At 42.9% G+C, this 18,944-nt stretch overlaps 1 protein-coding gene across 2 annotated transcripts in view; it reads left to right on the forward strand.

Annotated features, from left to right (window-relative positions):
- NBAS (NBAS subunit of NRZ tethering complex) overlaps positions 1-18,944 on the forward strand; it is a 445,751-nt gene that overhangs the window by 362,942 nt on the left and 63,865 nt on the right. The gene's annotated exons all lie outside the window — the stretch shown is intronic.

Raw genomic sequence — 18,944 nt, forward strand, 5'->3', positions numbered from 1 at the left:
GCCTAGCTTCAGGAGGAGCAAGGTGGACATGTAAATATTTTACGGGGAGATAGAGAAATGGTCAAGGACTACCCATAGGCTGCGATGGAGAGTCCTATTTATATGGATGCACCTCAAGAGTGCTGTCATAATGACGGTCTGTTCCAAATCAACAGTTAAAAGTATTATCTCATGTACATGGAGATGAATTACACTGACACCTCGTACGGGGTCAAAGCAGATCTCATTTATTCAAAGATGGTGGCCATTATATATATCCTCAGGGTTTTTTCTACTAAGGCTTGTGTCAGTACTTCATTGGCTGAGGTACAAAAAGAGTTACTTGCATAGCACTAGTCTTACTTACATGAGCTTTAAGGAATGTAAACAACTCTGTGTTTAGAAGGTCAGCTCCGTATTCAAATGGCTTCACTAACTATACAAAATATGACATCCGTTAACAGTCCCCCCTAAGAAGTCATTTTCAAAAGCAGATGACCTAAGCCTAGGCCAAAAGGCTAACAATCAGTTCCAGTGTGTGTGCGTGTGTTCTTCACTACTTTGAGCACAATCTTTTAATGGGATTACACAAAGGAAGGTCAAACGTAAGATTCTAGTCTATTCCTCTCTAATATGGATGGTATTGGTATGTACTGAAAGCGGGATCAGGTAACAAGGCCGGTAACAGGCGGTTGGTGCGGTACAAAGTTGTAAGTCAAAGGCAAAGTCGTGAAGCCAAAAACCAGAATCAGGAAACCATGAACACAATCTGGATAAACGCTAGCTTAGGATCCTATTACACAGGCCGATGGGGGCCCCATAATAACTGTAAACAAGCGCCAATCTGTTAGATCGGCTCTCGTTTACTGGGCCTATTACAAGGCCCGATAATTGTTTAACAAGGGTTGTATGGACATCGTTACCGATGTCCTTGCAGCCCTTGCTTAAACTCTATACCTTACCTATCCATGCTGTAGGGCTCCTCTTGCGATCTTCTTCTCACCGGGTCCTGCGCGCTGCAGCTCCAGAGCGGCCTGGCCTGTCTGAGCTGACAGGCCGCTCAGCTAATCACTGGCCGCGGCAGTCCCGGACAGTGATTGGCTGAGCGGCCTGTCCGCTCAGACAGGTCACTCTGGAGCTGCAGCGCACGGGACTCGGTGAGAAGACCACAAGAGGAGCCCTATAGCATGGATAGGTAATGGATAATAGAGTAGAGTAGAGTTTGTAAATCGTCAGCCACCGGCAGTGCACAGCTATAACACATAGCGATGCGTGCGGGCGGCGCCTGACAATTATAGGTCCAAACCTATATCAATGATCACCCAATGATCGTGTCATCGGCTGATCATTGTGTTTATTACACGGAGCGATAACCATCCGGATGGGGACAATTCGGACGATTATCATTCCGTGTTATAGGGCCCTAAGTCTTTGAACCTATGTTGTCGGCATTAGCCCCTCTTCACACAGCAGTATTTGTAAGCCAGAACTATGCTGCCTTGAACATGAAAGAGCAAACACTGTTGTTGCAGAATACTGATGGAAATATTGTTCTTTACAATAAGCCTTAGATAGGGGCAGGGATAGTCTACGCACCTCCATGTTTGCTTTGATTAATGGAAAGTTTTTTGTCGCCCCCCCCCCCCCCCCCTTCCCGCATTTTTACCAAAAGAATAAAAATTATTCAGGTATGATTCCAGGCCACGTGCATAAAACATAACATAACCATAAAATAACATAAACATAAAATAACCATCATTATTAAAGGCGATGTTTAGCGGCTCCTAATGGCGGGCTACTGCAGCCTGTTCCCGGTGCGGAGCACATCTATGTATATAAGGTAGACCTCGTAATTAAGTATCAGAGACATCCTCCACTTTCGGGCTCCGTGATCTCCGCCGCTTAGATTCCTGTGAAGACGTCGGCATTTCAACACAGCCAAGAAAACCCATTTATGTGAAAACTTTAGTGTCGGAGAGTTTGTCCACAGAGAAATAAGGATTGATAGAAATAAATACTTTGCCGGCTTCGCTGCTTCTGCTTTATTGCCTGACAGTTTTCTTGCAACTTTCAAAACTCAGTCGGAGGCGTCTGAGAAAAAATATTTAACATTCCTTAACATCTTTGTCTATCATTACTTTCCCATCAATAAGACAATTTTACTTCTTTATCCAGTGAGGCAAAAACCGAGAGAAGAGAGAGATCCTTATACAGAGAATATACGATTAACCCCGGCCTGACCTGAGCTGTGAAGGTGGAGCGGACGCCTGCAGTAGTTATGGGGGCAAAGAGGTTTATGCTAATCCAGTAAATAGGAATTTAGGATTTGCTCTGATTGATAGTTATCCTGTAGTTTTCTGATTTTAACCAGGGAATTGTATTTTTCCATTGACTTCCACATAGCATTCAGTTATGTCTGCAGCAGTAACTTTAGTAAGGAGGAAAAGTACTTTTATTCTGCCGTGCGAGGCAAGAAGAGGGGCGGCAACTAGTCATCTTGGCAGGGAGCCACCTGTGACTAGTCATGGCTCTCTGCCTGTTAGCGCGCACTGCAGGGATGACTAACAGGCAGAGCGGCCACTGACCGGCCAATCATCCTTCTAGGCTCCCCGCCCAGATGACTAGTAGCCGCCCTTCATCACCATGTTATCCAGGAAGGGACATAACCTTTTTATCCAGGAAGTGACATCACCATGTTATCCAGGAAGTGACATCACCATGTTATCCAGGAAGGGACATCACCATGTTATCCAGGAAGGGACATCACCATGTTATCCAGGAAGGGACATCACCATGTTATCCAGGAAGGGACATCACCATGTTATCCAGGAAGGGACATCACCATGTTATCCAGGAAGGGACATCACCATGTTATCCAGGAAGTGACATCACCATGTTATCCAGGAAGGGACATCACCATGTTATCCAGGAAGGGACATCACCATGTTATCCAGGAAGTGACATCACCATGTTATCCAGGAAGTGACATCACCATGTTATCCAGGAAGTGACATTACCATGTTATCCAGGAAGTGACATCACCATGTTATCCAGGAAGTGACATCACCATGTTATCTAGGAAGTGACATCACCATGTTATTTAGGAAGTGACATCACCATGTTATTTAGGAAGTGACATCACCATGTTATCCAGGAGGTGACATTACCATGTTATCCAGGAGGTGACATTACCATGTTATCCAGGAAGTGACATCACCATGTTATCCAGGAAGTGACATCACCATGTTATTTAGGAAGTGACATCACCATGTTATCCAGGAAGTGACATCACCATGTTATCCAGGAAGTGACATCACCATGTTATCCAGGAAGTGACATCATGTTATCCAGGAAGTCACATTACCATGTTATCCAGGAAGTGACATCACCATGTTATCCAGGAAGTGAAGCCTTGATGCAGTAGTAAGTGCAGGGAAAAAAGCACGTTATAAGCATTTCCTGTAATAAGTGTATATGGGTAATTTATATAACTTTTTTTTTGGGGGGGGGGGGGCAATACCATACTTTAATAATGATTTTTGCCGGACTTCTCCTTTAAGGTTAACTTTTTATTTCCACCCAAAATTTTACTTTTACAAATACATATACACTCTGGCACTTTTTGTCACCAGTTCATTTAAAAGAAAACTTTTTGGTGTAATACCCCTTTAAAGGCAGTGATGTCAGCAGAAAGCACTGTGTTATACTGGAAATAATAGACTACTTCCTACAGAACATACAACTGGAAGACTCAAGATTTTTAAATAGAAGTAAATTACAAATCTCTGGCACCAGTTGATTTGAAAGAAAAAAAAAATTGGTGAACAACCCCTTTAAGCCTCTGTTGCCGCAAGTCAACAGTTTTAACTGCCGAGCTTTACCATTCAAACAGCAACGTTCACAGGTTGGTGACGGCAGCGCTCAAAACCCAAGCAACCATGGTAGTATCATAACGCCCGGAAGACGGAGAGCGTCCATACGAGTATCAATCCTACCTCACATAAGATGGACTTAACGATATCAAAAAGTTCATTTTACCCGATGATGTGTGAAAGCTACTCCCAGTCTGTCAGGTAATCCTCTTAGAGCATAAATCACAGTGGGGCTTAATATTTAATTACACTGCGGGTGTTTTAGGAAGTAGTCCACAAATCAATGTGCTGCCGGGAAGACGTCCAGCTTGTGTAAAATTAAAAATGTGCGGCATGTAGGAGGCCACAAATTGTGGAGCCCGAGCCCCGGCATTCCCCGAGCTTTCTCATGATCAGTCCTCACAATTAAAAAATTCAGAGGTCCTAATTTTTCAATGGCAGAAAAATATATATATAATAATTCCAGCTTCTTTAGCATTCACTCGCCGTCCGCTTCTTGCAGCGGCGGGGGGACTTCTGTGTTGTTCTAATCCCCTTGATACATTTTATCAGGACACTTCAGGTTCTGTAATTTTCTAGTTAACTGGTGCATGAAAAATATGGGTCAAAATACTGGCATTTTCTTAAAAAAAATAAAAAATTACACTTTGTATAAAATGAGGCTTTACGTTATGAATTGAAGATTATGCAACCGTAAATTCATAGGCGCGTCATTGCTATTAAATGATACCAAAAAGGCATTTTATCGCCAGTTCCCGGAACTGCTGCTAATGTACATTTTATGTCTGGTTATGGATCATATATGAAGTTGTGCACACTGCTATTTTACAGCACAAAAGAACGCTATAGCCGTCTACTGGAAAGCTGTGCAAACCGCTTAAAGGGGTATTTATTTTGCTGACCGATTTACCCCTCTTTCAGGCTCCGGGCCTGCTTTCACCTCCTGCTTTGGGTGGAAGGCGGACACCTCCAGTCGTTGGCTGTTCTGGCCAGAAGTAAGAATCTTCTGTGCTCTGCACTCTACAGTTCTGTGTTGGGCTCTGCTATTCCAGCTCCTGAGATCTGAGAGTCGCACAGGTCTGGGAGCTCTCAGTGTGAAGGACAGCCCAAGTCCTTCACAAAGGAAACTCTGAGAGTATATGTTCTGGAGTTATGTCATTAGAAATACAACTATTTACTAACACACGTGTCAGGATTGGTAAATTTTGGGATTATTGAAATCCAAAAATCCAGGAGGTCCCCATACATACTGTAGGCCAGTCATGTTGAAGCAGGTCGGTTTGGCCAACTTTTGACTAAATAGTATGAGGACCTTGAGGCTATTTTCATACAACATTCTTTTTATGGGAAAAAAAATGGCCACTGTTTTCAATTTACACAACGGCCATTCTTTTCATAATTAAATGATTTGCTTTAAAGTCAATGCAAACAACGACTGCTGTTCACACAATGTAGTGAACGACGACCATTGTTAAACGGAGCTGTAAGAATAATGAACATTTCAATTATTAGGTCAATTATTTTTTTAATTGACCTATCCTTTGCATTGAAGTCAATGGAATTATATTACAGGACACACCTAAACGGCACAACGAAAAATCTAATAATCAATAGAAAAGAGCGGCTCCTATGACACGGAGCAAAGGCCAGCCGACCGTTGTTATTGGCATCGTTCTCTTTCAACATGTTGAAAGACAACGATCAGCCAATGTCCTGCATGTCAGCTGATCATTGCCTATTAACATCACCCATTGAACCAAGCGATTATTGGCCAATAATCAGCAAAATATGGCCAATAAACGCTTAGTCTAATAGGACCCTAACCCTTTGATGAAGTGTTCCCCTAAACCTTCTGCATTATGGAGTATAAACAACAAGAGGTAGAACTTTTTGGGGCAGGTGTGATAAATCCTTGCGGTTGTGTACTCATCCATTGACTTCCATGGAGCGGAGGAGATTATGGAGGCCGGTACACAGACCACAGCCTCAGTAATTACACATTTCTTTCTTGTACATTGTAGAGAGTGAAGGGAACATCAGCCTCAGTCCTTGTAAGTATAATTAGAACAAGGTAAAGCAAGGAGATGAGACTCACTGTAACTATATGTTTCTCTATTCACATACCGAGTGCATGGAGTGTGCGGACGTCGCTTCTTACAGTCAATCCATATGCGGTTCATCCATCCATTATACTCGACGGAGCTGAAATCTATTGTGTTCCTATATTTAGTGACATAATGATACAGGTAGATTGTATTCTGAACACATGATGTTAGTTTGGCTTCAGAAGAGGCGAGCGGGAGGTAAGTACCGACATTAAAATGGTGAACAAATAAAAGTATATAGCTAATAGTATACAGGCCCAGTGTTATCATGGCCGCTATAACTATTTTTCTCAAAAAGAAAACTAGTGAAATAACCAGAATTTTGCTAAACTGAATTAGAGGATATGGGAGTACAATAGTATACAGGAGCAGCGCTGCACAATAAACTATACTACAATGTAGGGACACCACATTACGAATGATATAGATGGCCGCATATCACAGGTAGGGACGCCATGCCCCTGACAGATTCTGTGCCATGGTAGCTGTCACCCCAAGGGTTCCATTTTAAAGCGCGTATACAGTATGTTTAGCATATACGTTGTTTTTTTACACACAGAGCCCTTCATCTGACTAATCTAACTTTATGGAGCTAGGTTACATATGTTCACACCAAAAATGATGTATAAAAGCAACATTGCTCTTCCATATTTGATCCTTGGTGATCAGAAGATCATACAGTTTTCAGTCCCTACTAGACTACTGGTCATTTAGCATCTGGTCCCTGAATTTAAAGGGCCACTCTAGCAATTTTTTTTTTATTTCAAATCAACTGGTGTCAGAAAGGTATACTGATTTATAATTTACTTCTATTTGAAAGTCTCGATCTTTCCGGTACTTATCAACTGCTGTGTGTCCTGCAGGAAGTGGTGTATTCTCTCCAGTCTGACACAGTGCTCTCTGCTGCCACCTCTGTCCATGTCAGGAACTGTCCAGAGCAGCAGCAAATCCCTATAGAAAACCTCTATACTGAAACAGCATTCCCTGTATGAGTGGACAGAGGTAGCTGTCACTCACTTGTCTGGAACCGCCCACTGGACTCCTAGGTGAAGAATAAGCTGCAATTTAAAAGAATAAAATACCAGTTATCCTGAACACTATATATGAGTTGTCTCCGCTCCTCCTGCTATATATAACGCTGCCTGCAGATTAATTTACATGTCTAACAGGATAGGTTCCCTTTCGTATGGTAAATCTCTCATCAGTAGAGGATTCCCAGTATTTTACATGTATTTGAGCAGGTGATTTCCCGGAGCTCCGGCTGCGGTCCAGTACATGTGCCGTCATTTAGTTATGTATGATCGTGCTGAATATTACAGCCATCTCACGCGGCTGGAGAATGTCATTACTCAGATCGCTCTGCCTCCTCCTTCCTGCGTGTCACTCCCTGAATCCTATCATCCCTAACCAGAAAACACCAGGAAAATAAGGAAGGATTGGCCAGGTCCTATTCATCCCGGCATCCGTCTACTCAGGACTCATTGTATTCTCAGTTTTAAAACAAGGTTATGCGTAGTAGAGTACGGATGGGGAACCTTTAGCCCTCCAGCTGTTGCAAAACTACAACTCCCATCATGCCTGGACAGCCTTCGGCTGTCCAGGCATGGTGGGAATTGTAGTTTTGCAACAGCTGGAGGGCCGAAGGTTCCCCATCCCTGGCATTGAGTAAATGGTATGGAGATGTGGAGCAGACTGGTGGGTGGTCATCCATGCTTTAACCTCTCAGGGTCCTTCACAATGTGCAGAATGAGGTGTAGTACCCCATCCTCTAAGCTCCTATTGGGTCTGGTGAACTATACAAGTCTGTGATATTCGAGTAACCATAGTGTTAGGGCCCTATTCCACCGGACGATTATCGTTCGCATAATCGTTACCGATTAACGATCTCAAACGACCGCTATTGCGAAAGACTTGAAAACGTTCACTTATTTCCATGGAACGATAATAGTTACTTATGATCGTATTTGCGATCGTTTTTTCTCCGCTATTTCTTCGCTATTGCCTTCGTATCTACTGCGAACGACCAAACAACATCTTATTAAATGCGAACGTTTTGCGAATGAGCAACAATAAAAATAGGTCCAGGTCTTATAAAGCGATCAACGATTTCTCGTTCGGTCGTTAATCGTTAACTGCATTTCAACCGAATGATTATCGTTAGAGATTTAACGATAATCTGAACGATGATCGTTTGGTGATATAGGGCCCTAAGACCTGGACCTATTTTTATCTTTGCTCATTCGCAAATCGTTCGCATTAAATAAGACATCGTTCGCAGTAGATACGAACGCAATAGTAAAGAAAAAACTATCGCAAATACGATCATAAGTAACGATTATCGTTCCATGGAAATGAGTGAACGTTTTCAGGTCTTTCGCCATAGCGGTCGTTTGAGATCGTTAACGATTATGCGAACGATAATCGTCCGGTGGAATAGGGCCGCCATACACAGCCTTATAGGCAGACAGCTGTCACTCAGCAGTTGTTGGTCAGAGAATGGGCAGGGCTACCAATCTGCTTGTCGGGAGAACGGCTGTACAGGATGAGCTCTTTACACTGATGATCTAAGGGCCCTATTAGGGGTACATCCACACTGCGGAATCCCAGTGGTTCACCCGCCGCGAACTCTGTGGCTCGCCCCACTTGCGGCCGCTCGCATATCTGCTGCTCCCATAGGCTTCATTCTATGGTTTGGCAGATTCTGAAGAATAAGCAGGTTCATTCTTAGGGCGGACGGCAAAATCTGCCAAACCATAGAATGAAGCCTATGGGAGCAGCAGTGTCGAGCTTCAGAATCCGTGGTAGGCCATAGTGTGAACATACCCTAACACCGAAAAATTATTGTGCAAAAAATTGTTATATCGTTCAAATTTAAACCAGTACAGGCAATTTTAAAAGAACTCTGTAATAGGTTTTATTAGGCAAATTCCCAGTAGAGATTTTAGTGTGCCCAGGAGCGCCCCCCCCCCCCCCCCCCCCCCTCTTTGCAGGTGACATGGGATCTGTGTTTTTCGCAGACTCAATGGATGTGGCATCTGTGGAATCATTGAAAAACATGGATCGCATCGAGATAGAGTTCTATTGCAGGATCTGTGCCACAATCCCGCACCAAACTTGGGACATGTCATAATTTTTTGCTGCACGGATCGTATTAATAGACTCATAGGATTCAACAAGCCTTAAAATTGTCCATGTTCTAACCACTGACACTGACACACAGCAATGTCATTTACAGGCAATGTATCATCAGAAAGCGACCTACTGTTTAAATAACGATTCTAAGTTAAACAAATTTTTTAAGAATTTTTAGTAAGTAATGTCTCACATTCATCCAAGGGGATAGTGTCTGTCTGTTGTCGTCTATGTCCATGAGTCTTGCTGTAAAGCACGTCACTAAATGCTGTTAAGAACAGCTCAGGCAATATGGTTGCCCCCCATAACAATGTACAAAAAGTGAAATAATAAAATTACAATCAGAAAGTAGAAACAGATTAGAATAAAAGTTTTAGTATCTGACTCTAATCAGTAAAAGGCGACACATTCCCTTTAATTGTTTGTCATATTTAAATAGTTAAATAGATGTCATGCATATAGCAATTAGTGACGGCCATCAACTGCTGAAAGCCACCGGGTATACAGTGGGCTTCAGTCCCAACCCTATGCCTGTTTGTGGAAAGAGGTTACCCAAGCTTAGATAAACATGGCGGCCTTCTGCCAGGTACAGCATCTTTCATGTGCTCAGTCTGTGTGTATGTGTGTGGAGGAGGGGGGGGGGGGGGTAGCCCAATTCCCTTGAAGTGATTGGAGCTGAGTTGTAATACCACAAACAACCTGAGGACGGGGGTGGCGCTGTTTTTTCCAATAAAGAAGCTGTGCCTTTTCTAATAACCTGTTTAATATTCTCACTGCCTAGTCTGGACTACAGTCAGTACATTACGAGATTGTAGTAATTGGGTGAAATTGCCCCCTACACTTTATCTTGAATGGAAGAACGAGGCTTAAAATCTGTCAATTCACGATGATAAAATCTTGTGCTTTAAAATGGCTCCGTTTCTTTTCACACTTTGAGGCTAGAGGAGCCCTGCGCCCGTGTATCCGCCGTACGGTGTAGAATTGTATCCACGTAATGAGCAGTAACAATGTATCTTCTAGCAATAGGTCAGGTGGTAGCTATTAACTGCGCAATTTCAGATGCCAGACTCCGGTGAGAATGCGGCAGAGCTCTCTCTTATCTCGGCGGGATCTTCAGCGTCTCCACTTGTCATGAAAGATAAAGGTTTTCCGTTCGCTCTGTGCAGACCCGAATTAGTGGAAAACATTTACCTCCGAGAAGAAATGCCCCCTCGGTACAGCACGTTCCCTAGACTTTCCTAATCACACCTGTCTCTTTGGATAGACTGTATAGATCGCACTGCCTGACTGACAGATGAGTCAAACCGAGAAGAGGAAAGTTTAACTTCACATAACTGGCATTAAAGGGGTTGTTCACTGCAAAAAAAAATCCTTTTATTTCAACTGGTGTCAGAAAGTGTCTATTAAAAAAATCTCCAGTATTCCAGTACTTATCAGCTGCTGTGTGTCCTGCAGGAAGTGGTGTATTCTCTCCAGTCTGATACAGTGCTCTCTGCTGCCGCCTCTGTCCATGTCAGGAACTGTCCAGAGCAGGAGTTAAACACACTGGAAAGAAAACGGCACTACCTGTGGGTTGTGTTTTTTTTTTGTTGCAACTTTTTTTAAGTTCCTGACATAGACGACTAATCATGTTTTTTTTTTCTTTGTTTTTTTTTGAGAATTTCAGGAAACTCATTTACTCTGCTTGATGTTGGAAATTAAGAAACTTTGAAGTCTTTGTTACTATGACAGCCAATCGTGGCCCCACACTGTTGTGTTACGTGCGTGCGGCCGAGCTGTGATTAGCCGCCATAGTAATGGCTTTAACTGGGCTGTGTGGTGTTTTATGAAGAGACCCAGAGTAGATACCAGTGGTGTCCAAAGCAGAGGAAACAGTCTATTTGAGCATCCAAATAAAGTAAATGTTGAAATATTCTAGGCATTAATAGTATTCTGGCACGCCTAAAGGGGTATTCCCCATAAACATAACTTTTCATATGTTGTTGCCCATGATGAGACTAACAATTCCTTCCATATTTGTTATTATCTATTCAGTCTCCTTCCCCAAGTTCTCAGCTGCTGATTTCTGCTGAAGACAAAAAAATCTGTGTGTGAGCTTTTCTCTCTGTCTCCCCCTCCTCCCCCCCTCCCTTCTGAGGCGGCTGATGCAAACAAGTCCCTGGTAGGCTGTATCTGCAACATTGTAGCTTCTTTGTAATGTATGGAGAATTAATCGGAGGTCCAAATGCTGATGAACTCCATCCCTCCCATCATTACAAATTTGCATATAAGGAGTTGTTTACATCGGCCATTTAAAGGACAAGTCCCATGAAAAAGCACATTGAAGCACATTACAAAGTTATATAACTCTGTAATGTGCTTCAATGACCTATCTGCCCCCCTTCCCTATCTTTTCCCCCCTCCGTCCCCACCAGGAAGTGTAGGAAACTCACACATACCTAATTACTGTCCTCATCAAGCTCTTCTCTCAGCTCTTTCTTGTGACGATGAGTCATCAGCAGGAGGGCTGCTCTAGCTCCTGTTACACCAGCCTCTCCCTCCCCTGCCTTGTCAGGTGACTCAGCTTGCTCAGCTCCTATTGGCTGAGCAACTGCCATGTCACTTGCTTATCTTCCCTAGTGACATGACTCATTCACTCACTGAGTCCACTCGGCAGCAGGAGAGAGTATGAGGGGAGGGGGGAGCTGCCTATGTGCGGGGAGTCTGTCACGAGGTAAGATAAGCAAGTGACATGACTCAGATGGCTTGCAGTTGCTCAGCCAATGGGAGCTGAGCAAGCAGAGTCACCTGACAAGGCAGGGGAGGGGGAGGCTGGTGTAACAGGAGCTAGAGCAGCCCTCCTGCTTATGACTCATCCTCACAAGAAGCAGCTGAGAGAAGAAACTGGTGACGACAGTAATTAGGTATGTGTGAGTTTCCTGCACTTCCTGGTGGGGGGTGGAGGGGGAAAAAGATAGGGAAGAAGGTGATTGAAGCACATTACAGAGTTATATAACTTTGTAATGTGCTTCAATTACTGGGAAAACGTTTTTCATGGGAGTTGTCCTTTAAGAAAGAAAGGGGGAAGGAAGAGGAGACTGAGAGAAAAGCTCACACACAGATTTTCGTGTCTTCAGCAGAAAGCAGCAGATTTACTTTTACTGTCTATGTGCAAACCGAGAGCAAACAGTCTTCAAATGTGCCAGATGCTCTGCGGACTGTATGATAAATCTGTCGCATCTGAAGACTGTCTACTCTTAGTTTCCACCAGCTATTACTTTTCCAAATTTTCTGCCAGATTTTGGATTTTTTTTTGGGTGCAGTGTCGCCACTTATGTAGGTCAAACTCCTTTTTCGTACCTGGTGGAAATATGTCTCTAAAGTGTCTAAAATATCTAAAAAAATTTGTGGATAAATTGTTGGTGTGCCAAAGTTGTGGCCCAGACACACGTTATGGTAACAGGAGGAGTCCGGCATAACATAAAGTAACAGGAGGAGTCCGGCATAACGTATAGTAACAGGAGGAGTCCGGCATATACTTTATAGTAACAGGAGGAGTCCGGCATATACTTTATAGTAACAGGAGGAGTCCGGCATAACGTATAGTAACAGGAGGAGTCGGGCATAACGTATAGTAACTGGAGGAGTCCGGCATATAATGTCTAGTAACAGGAGGAGTCCAGCATATCATGTATAGTAACAGGAGGAGTCCGGCATATAACGTCTAGTAACAGGAGGAGTCCGGCATATAACGTCTAGTAACAGGAGGAGTCCGGCATATAACGTCTAGTAACAGGAGGAGTCCGGCATATAACGTCTAGTAACAGGAGGAGTCCGGCATATAACGTCTAGTAACAGGAGGAGTCCGGCATAACGTATAGTAACGGGAGGAGTCCGGCATAACGTATAGTAACTGGAGGAGTCCAGCATATAATGTATAGTAACAGGAGGAGTCCGGCATGTAACGTCTAGTAACAGGAGGAGTCCGGCATAACGCATAGTAACAGGAGGAGTCCGCCATAACATATAGTCACAGGAGGAGTCCAGCATAATGTATAGTAACAGGAGGAGTCTTGCATAACGTATAGTAACGAGGAGTCCGGCATATACCGTATAGTAACAGGAGAAGTCCGGCATTTACCGTATAGTAACAGGAGGAGTCCGGCATATACCGTATAGTCACAGGAGGAGTCCAGCATAATGTATAGTAACAGGAGGAGTCTTGCATAACGTATAGTAACAGGAGGAGTCCGGCATAACGTATAGTAACAGGAGGAGTCCGGCATAACGTATAGTAAGAGAAGCCGTCTCTCAGACCTCCATAAGTCACCGTGAAGTTGTTCGGAATGAGTATTTCCTAGTTACATAACTGAGACGTCCTCTTGTGACTGGTCATACTATGAGTTCCCATAACCTGCAGGTTGGGACTAATGATTGAGATGATAAGAATCTCCTTTCCATTTGGTAAATGACGGACATTCCCATGGCTGGAGCTATGGCCGCAGTGATTACAGTGATTTGTTGTAGCATTGCCACAGGTGGAACAAGATAGGTGCTTTCTGTTTGTTTCTTTTCACTATTACTTCAAAAGCTGAAAACTACTTTCAGCTAAATTATCCTACCTAGTTATTATAAATAATTCAGCTCGGAGCGCGGCGGCGGCGGTGCGGAGACACCTGTGTTTTCAGTGCTGAATGTTAAACACTACTAATGTTATTTAGCAGCTGCTACAACTTACTTGGCTATGGCTAGGGGAACCTCTGGCTTTCCTTCTGTTGGGCTTTAGTATACTTAAAATCTAAAAAAAATTACTAAATTCGATAATTCATGGGAATCTGGAATATGGGGGGGAATGGTAACAGGGTCTTCAAAGTCATTTTTGACACCATAAAGGACACCTCTCATCCCTTTAACCCCTACTTACCAAGGTGACGACACTGCTAGATAGTTCTATATAAAAGTGTTCAGAACATACCTTTGTTGCCTTTGCCATTTAAAAAAAAAAAAAAAAAAAACTTTATTTGGGCTATTATTATTGAGCCTATTATTTCCATGGTCATAGAACGCTGCACCTCACTGTGTTGTATGCAGAGTGGCGGATTATGCAGCCTACAGAGTAATAAGGTGTAGCGGCACTAGGGCCCAGGGAATATTAGGCCCCACCTCATTGATACTATTCACAGCCCAAATGAAAGGTTTTTTTTATGAACATATAAATACAGATTTGCATGTTCCGAATGCTTTCATTCTGATGTATCCAACTGTTGGGTGGTCACAGGTTCACTTTAAGGGTGCGTTCACCCCTACAGGATCTGCAGCAGATTTGATGCTGTGTTCAGTTATTTAAATGAAATCTGCTGCAGAAAATCAGCTGCAGATCCTGTAGGTGTGAACACACCATAAAGGGGTATTCCGTTCAGAATTAACTTTTAATATGTTTATGCCCAGGCACAGAACATAACAATCAGCCTATTCTTACCTTTCCGTGCTCCCTCAATGACCTCCTCCGTCATCTTCGGGTCCCCGGCTGAACGATCCTGCCTTTACTTCCGACTCATCTTGGCAGTACGGGAAAGAGAACACTGATCTCAGGGAGACCGGCCAAAAAAAAACAAAAACTGTTTGCTACTGGTTATAGCGCTCAGTGCTGTGAAATCCTAGGTGCATTGCCCCCTGGGAAATAAAATTTGCAAAAAAATAAATAAAAAATCAGCGGACCCTCATTTAAGAGTCTCAAAACATGGAAGGAGACCATCAAAACCAACATTTGAAGTGGCCCTTTCCGTCACTATCCAACTAAGTTTACGAATCTATCATGACAATCACTGAGCTCAGGGAGATCAGCGAAAAAAATCCTATGGAGTACTCACTCAAGAGTCTCCATTGATATATTACCCCCCTATAAACTTTGAATATGCAAAAAAGAGGTCCGCGGAGACTCAGTTGTGAGTCCCAAAACACGGGAATAGCAAGATATCCCTCCAGAGAAGGAAGCCTGATCCTAAGGGGTGCCTCCCAGTGATACGTAACCCCTTAAGTCCTGCTTGGTTCAGAATATTGGGACACAAATAGGGAATACCAGGCCCCTTTAGCGTCAAAGTCTAAGGGCCCTATTACACGGGACGATTATCGTGCAAAAAGTCGTTATCGTTTGAATTTAAATGACAATTGTTCTTTGTAATTGCAGGCAACGATCGAAAAATCGTTCATATGTCGTTGATAGTTGATTTAGATCTGAACCTAAAATTATCGTTATTCGTTCGCTGTAATTCCACATGCGTTCGCTCAGGTTCCGTATTTTTTCACTAATCGTTCAGTGTAATTGCACATTGTTCATTGTTTTTCTGGGATCAGAAGGTGTAAACGATCGTAGTAACGATCGTAACTAACGACCATCGTTCAACAATCTCACTTGCGATCGCATATCGTTAGTCATTAATCGTTAAAAATAGCTCCGTGTAATAGGACCCTAAGTCAGTTGCTAATTTTGTGACGAAACAAGGTAAAACCAAACCCAGTCATCCATCCACAGATGGCTGTTTTGGGCAATTGTCCCTCGTCACTGCGGGGTAGGATTCTGGCTAAACCCGACAAACTCATCGTTTTTGTCCAAAAACCAGCCAAGTGGGCGGGTCATGGACGTGACCTTAAAAACCTGACACAACCGACAGATTTGCATAGTAATTATTATAATTTTAATTCTAATAATCAGGCACTTCTAGAGCGGCGGGATGTTGGGGCTTTAATTTTGCCCTGTGAAAAACCGTCCAGATGTACATCGGACCTGCGCCACATCAATGAATTTGCCCCAAAAAAGCAGACCCAGCCGACAGTATAACGGCTTATAATTGACGCCCTGTTAGTAAATGAGGCCCATTGTGTTTCTGCCGCCCTACCCCAGGAAGGGTGCCCCATTTATTTTCCAAAAAGTCAAATTATTTTATCATTATTTCTATGTAGAGAGTGTTACTACACCGTGTGATGCGGCTGCGGATTACAACTGTTCCATAGCGACTCTAAAACTTTTTTTTTTTTACTTTTAATTAACTCACTGCAGTATAATAATAGAGGGGGGTTGGGAATATGTTTATTTTTCCGCTGTTGTCACCTCTTTTATTATATATCTGCTGCAATCATCCATTTTCTGCATGGCTAGCCTTAGGTAAGTGCGTTCCCAGCCCGCTTCCGTTCTCCCTCGTAGCCGCACCATTATACCATTTACTACCGCGCACAGATGTTACTCTACTAGGCCAGCTGAAACTTTATGATTTTCATTTTTTTGGCACACTATTATTTTATGAAAATGTGACAGATTTGTTGAATAATAAGATGCTGTTTTTTTCCCCTATAGTAGCGGTTCCCTCTGGGGATTGCTTTTCTGTGCATTTATGTATTTTAAGGTGTTTTTTTTTTTTTTTTTTTTTTTTTTTTTACGGTGTACCTTTTTTCCTGTATTGTAATGTAGTGTTGGGCTGCTGAGTCATTCTCCTTCATGGCCCAGAATGCACAGCAGGGAAATTTAACCAGTTGCAAAAAGGCATGAGCATTGTCATACTTGACTAAACGTAACATTATCTATGTATTATCAAAGCCAGAAAGTTATATAGATTTGTAAATTACTTCTGTTTAAAAATTTCCAGTCTTCCAGTACTTATCAGTTGCTGTATGTCCTGCAGGAAGTGGTGTATTCTTTCCAGTCTGACACAGTGCTCTCTACTGCCACCTCTGTCCATGTCAGGAACTGCCCAGAGCAGCAGCAAATCCCCATAGAAAACCTCTCCTGCTTTGTACAGTTCCTGACATGGACAGAGGTGGCAGCAGAGAACGCTGTGTCATACTGGAGAGAATACACCACTTCCTGCAGGACATACAGCTGCTGATAAGTACTGGAAGACTGGAGATTTTTAAATTAAAGTAATTTATAAATCTGTAGAACTTTCTGACACCAGCTGATTTAAAGGGAAACCTCCTCCTCGGTGCCATTCCTGTGCTGTTATCAGTGTAATCCTCAATCCAGAGCCCGGAGCCTCGTTCCAGCCCACCCAATCCATTGATTATCATTACAAAGAGCAGACAGACTCCCGCTCTGGGGTGGGGCAGTGCTTCTAACGGTGCTCCGGACCGAGGATTACACGGCAAACAGCACCGAGGAGGAAGGTAATACACACACCTTCCTCCTCGGCTCCCCGTGCGCAGTAAGGGGCTATCAGCAGGTTAGATTCATCAAACCTGCAATAGTTCCCCTTTAAAAATCATTTTATTTACTGGAGTACCCCTTTAAAAGAAAAAAGGCTTATGCTGCCGCCTGTACAAGACCATAAATCAGGTCAGGTTGGAGATTTGATGGTATTTGCCGCCAGTTTATAAGCGGTTCCTGAAGCCGTGTGTCATATAGCCGCCTGTACACAAGGTTAACTTGATGTCCTTAGCCGAGACTGAGAGAGCGGGCGCGTCATGGCAGCGGCGGAGAATTTATCGCTGATAAGCCGTCATACTACAGCCGGAAATCTTACCTCCCTGATGGGGAAAGTCACCCGACTCAATGAAGTACTTAACGTCTTTGCAAAAGAAAAGTTGTTGTTTTTTAATACCTAGAAAAAGGCCGTTCTATTAAAGTGACTGAGGAAAATGACGTCCCGGAGAAAATTAAAGGTTTAAGTTGAACTTTTAACAGTCGTTTTAAGGAATTGAAGAGCAGATCTGCATGTCAGCCGTCATAATTAGTAATGTGATGCCACCGTTCCGGGGTGTAACGGCGACATTCAGGAACGGCTTCTACCCCCCCCCCCCCCCCCCTTATATCTGTAGCCTAATGGCAGGGAATCCCAATGTGAGAGCCGGCACTGTAAAAGGATTCTGGATATTGATGACACCTAGCTAGGCCCGTGAGGTTTACACGGCACCGTAATGAGGGGGAAGCGAGCGCCGAACTGTCAGGTCAGTGCTCTCTCCACCCCCCAAGTAATAAAAGCCAATTAAGGTCGATAAGCTTTTTTGTGTAGTTGTTTAAAGGAGAAGTTTGGCCTCCCAATAGAGATTATATATATATATATATATATATATATATATATATATATATACACACACACACACTGTATATAGGGCCTATTACACGGGACGATTATTGTGTGAGTTATTGTTATATATAGTTCAAATTTAAACGATAATTGTTTTATGTAAAATGCAGGAAACGGTCAATCGACCAACGAGAAATCGTTCTTTTGGTGCTGACACCATAATCATTGGTAATCGTTCACTGTAATTCCACATGGTTCCCTCATTTGCTGGGATCAGACGTAGTAACAATTGTAGTAACGACTATCGTTCTGTGTAATACGGTGAACGATTTCAGGTTATCGATAAACAGTAATTTTTTAATGTTTTTTTTATTGTGAATCGTTAAAAATTGATTCATCTTACAGGACTCTTAGATGTCAGACTAATTTCAGACGGCTATATTACAGCTTTGTTTTTTTGTCCATACTACGACTAAAACATCCAGCCTATTATCGGTTGTGTTTGGTTTTGGGGCCTATATCTTTGGGGTATGTAAGGTGCTGTAGCTGTATGTGAAATGTTGGGTAAGGCTGGGTTCACACTACATTTTTGCAATCTGTTTTTTGCAAAAAACGGAAGAAAAACTGATGTAAAAAACAGATGCAACCGTGTGCATCCGTTTCTCCATTGGCTTCCATTACATAAAAAAACGGATCAAAGCGGATCCGTTTTTTTTTTTGACAGACACAAAAATTAGGTCGACCACGTAAAAAAAAACTGATCCGTTTTGATACTTTTTTTTTTCTTCTTATAATGGAAGTCAATGGAAAAACTGATCAAAACGGATGCACACATGCATCCGTTTTTTCTATCCATTTTT

This window comes from Dendropsophus ebraccatus, chromosome 6 (genome assembly GCF_027789765.1).
Source record: "Dendropsophus ebraccatus isolate aDenEbr1 chromosome 6, aDenEbr1.pat, whole genome shotgun sequence".
Taxonomy (NCBI): Eukaryota; Metazoa; Chordata; class Amphibia; order Anura; family Hylidae; genus Dendropsophus; species Dendropsophus ebraccatus.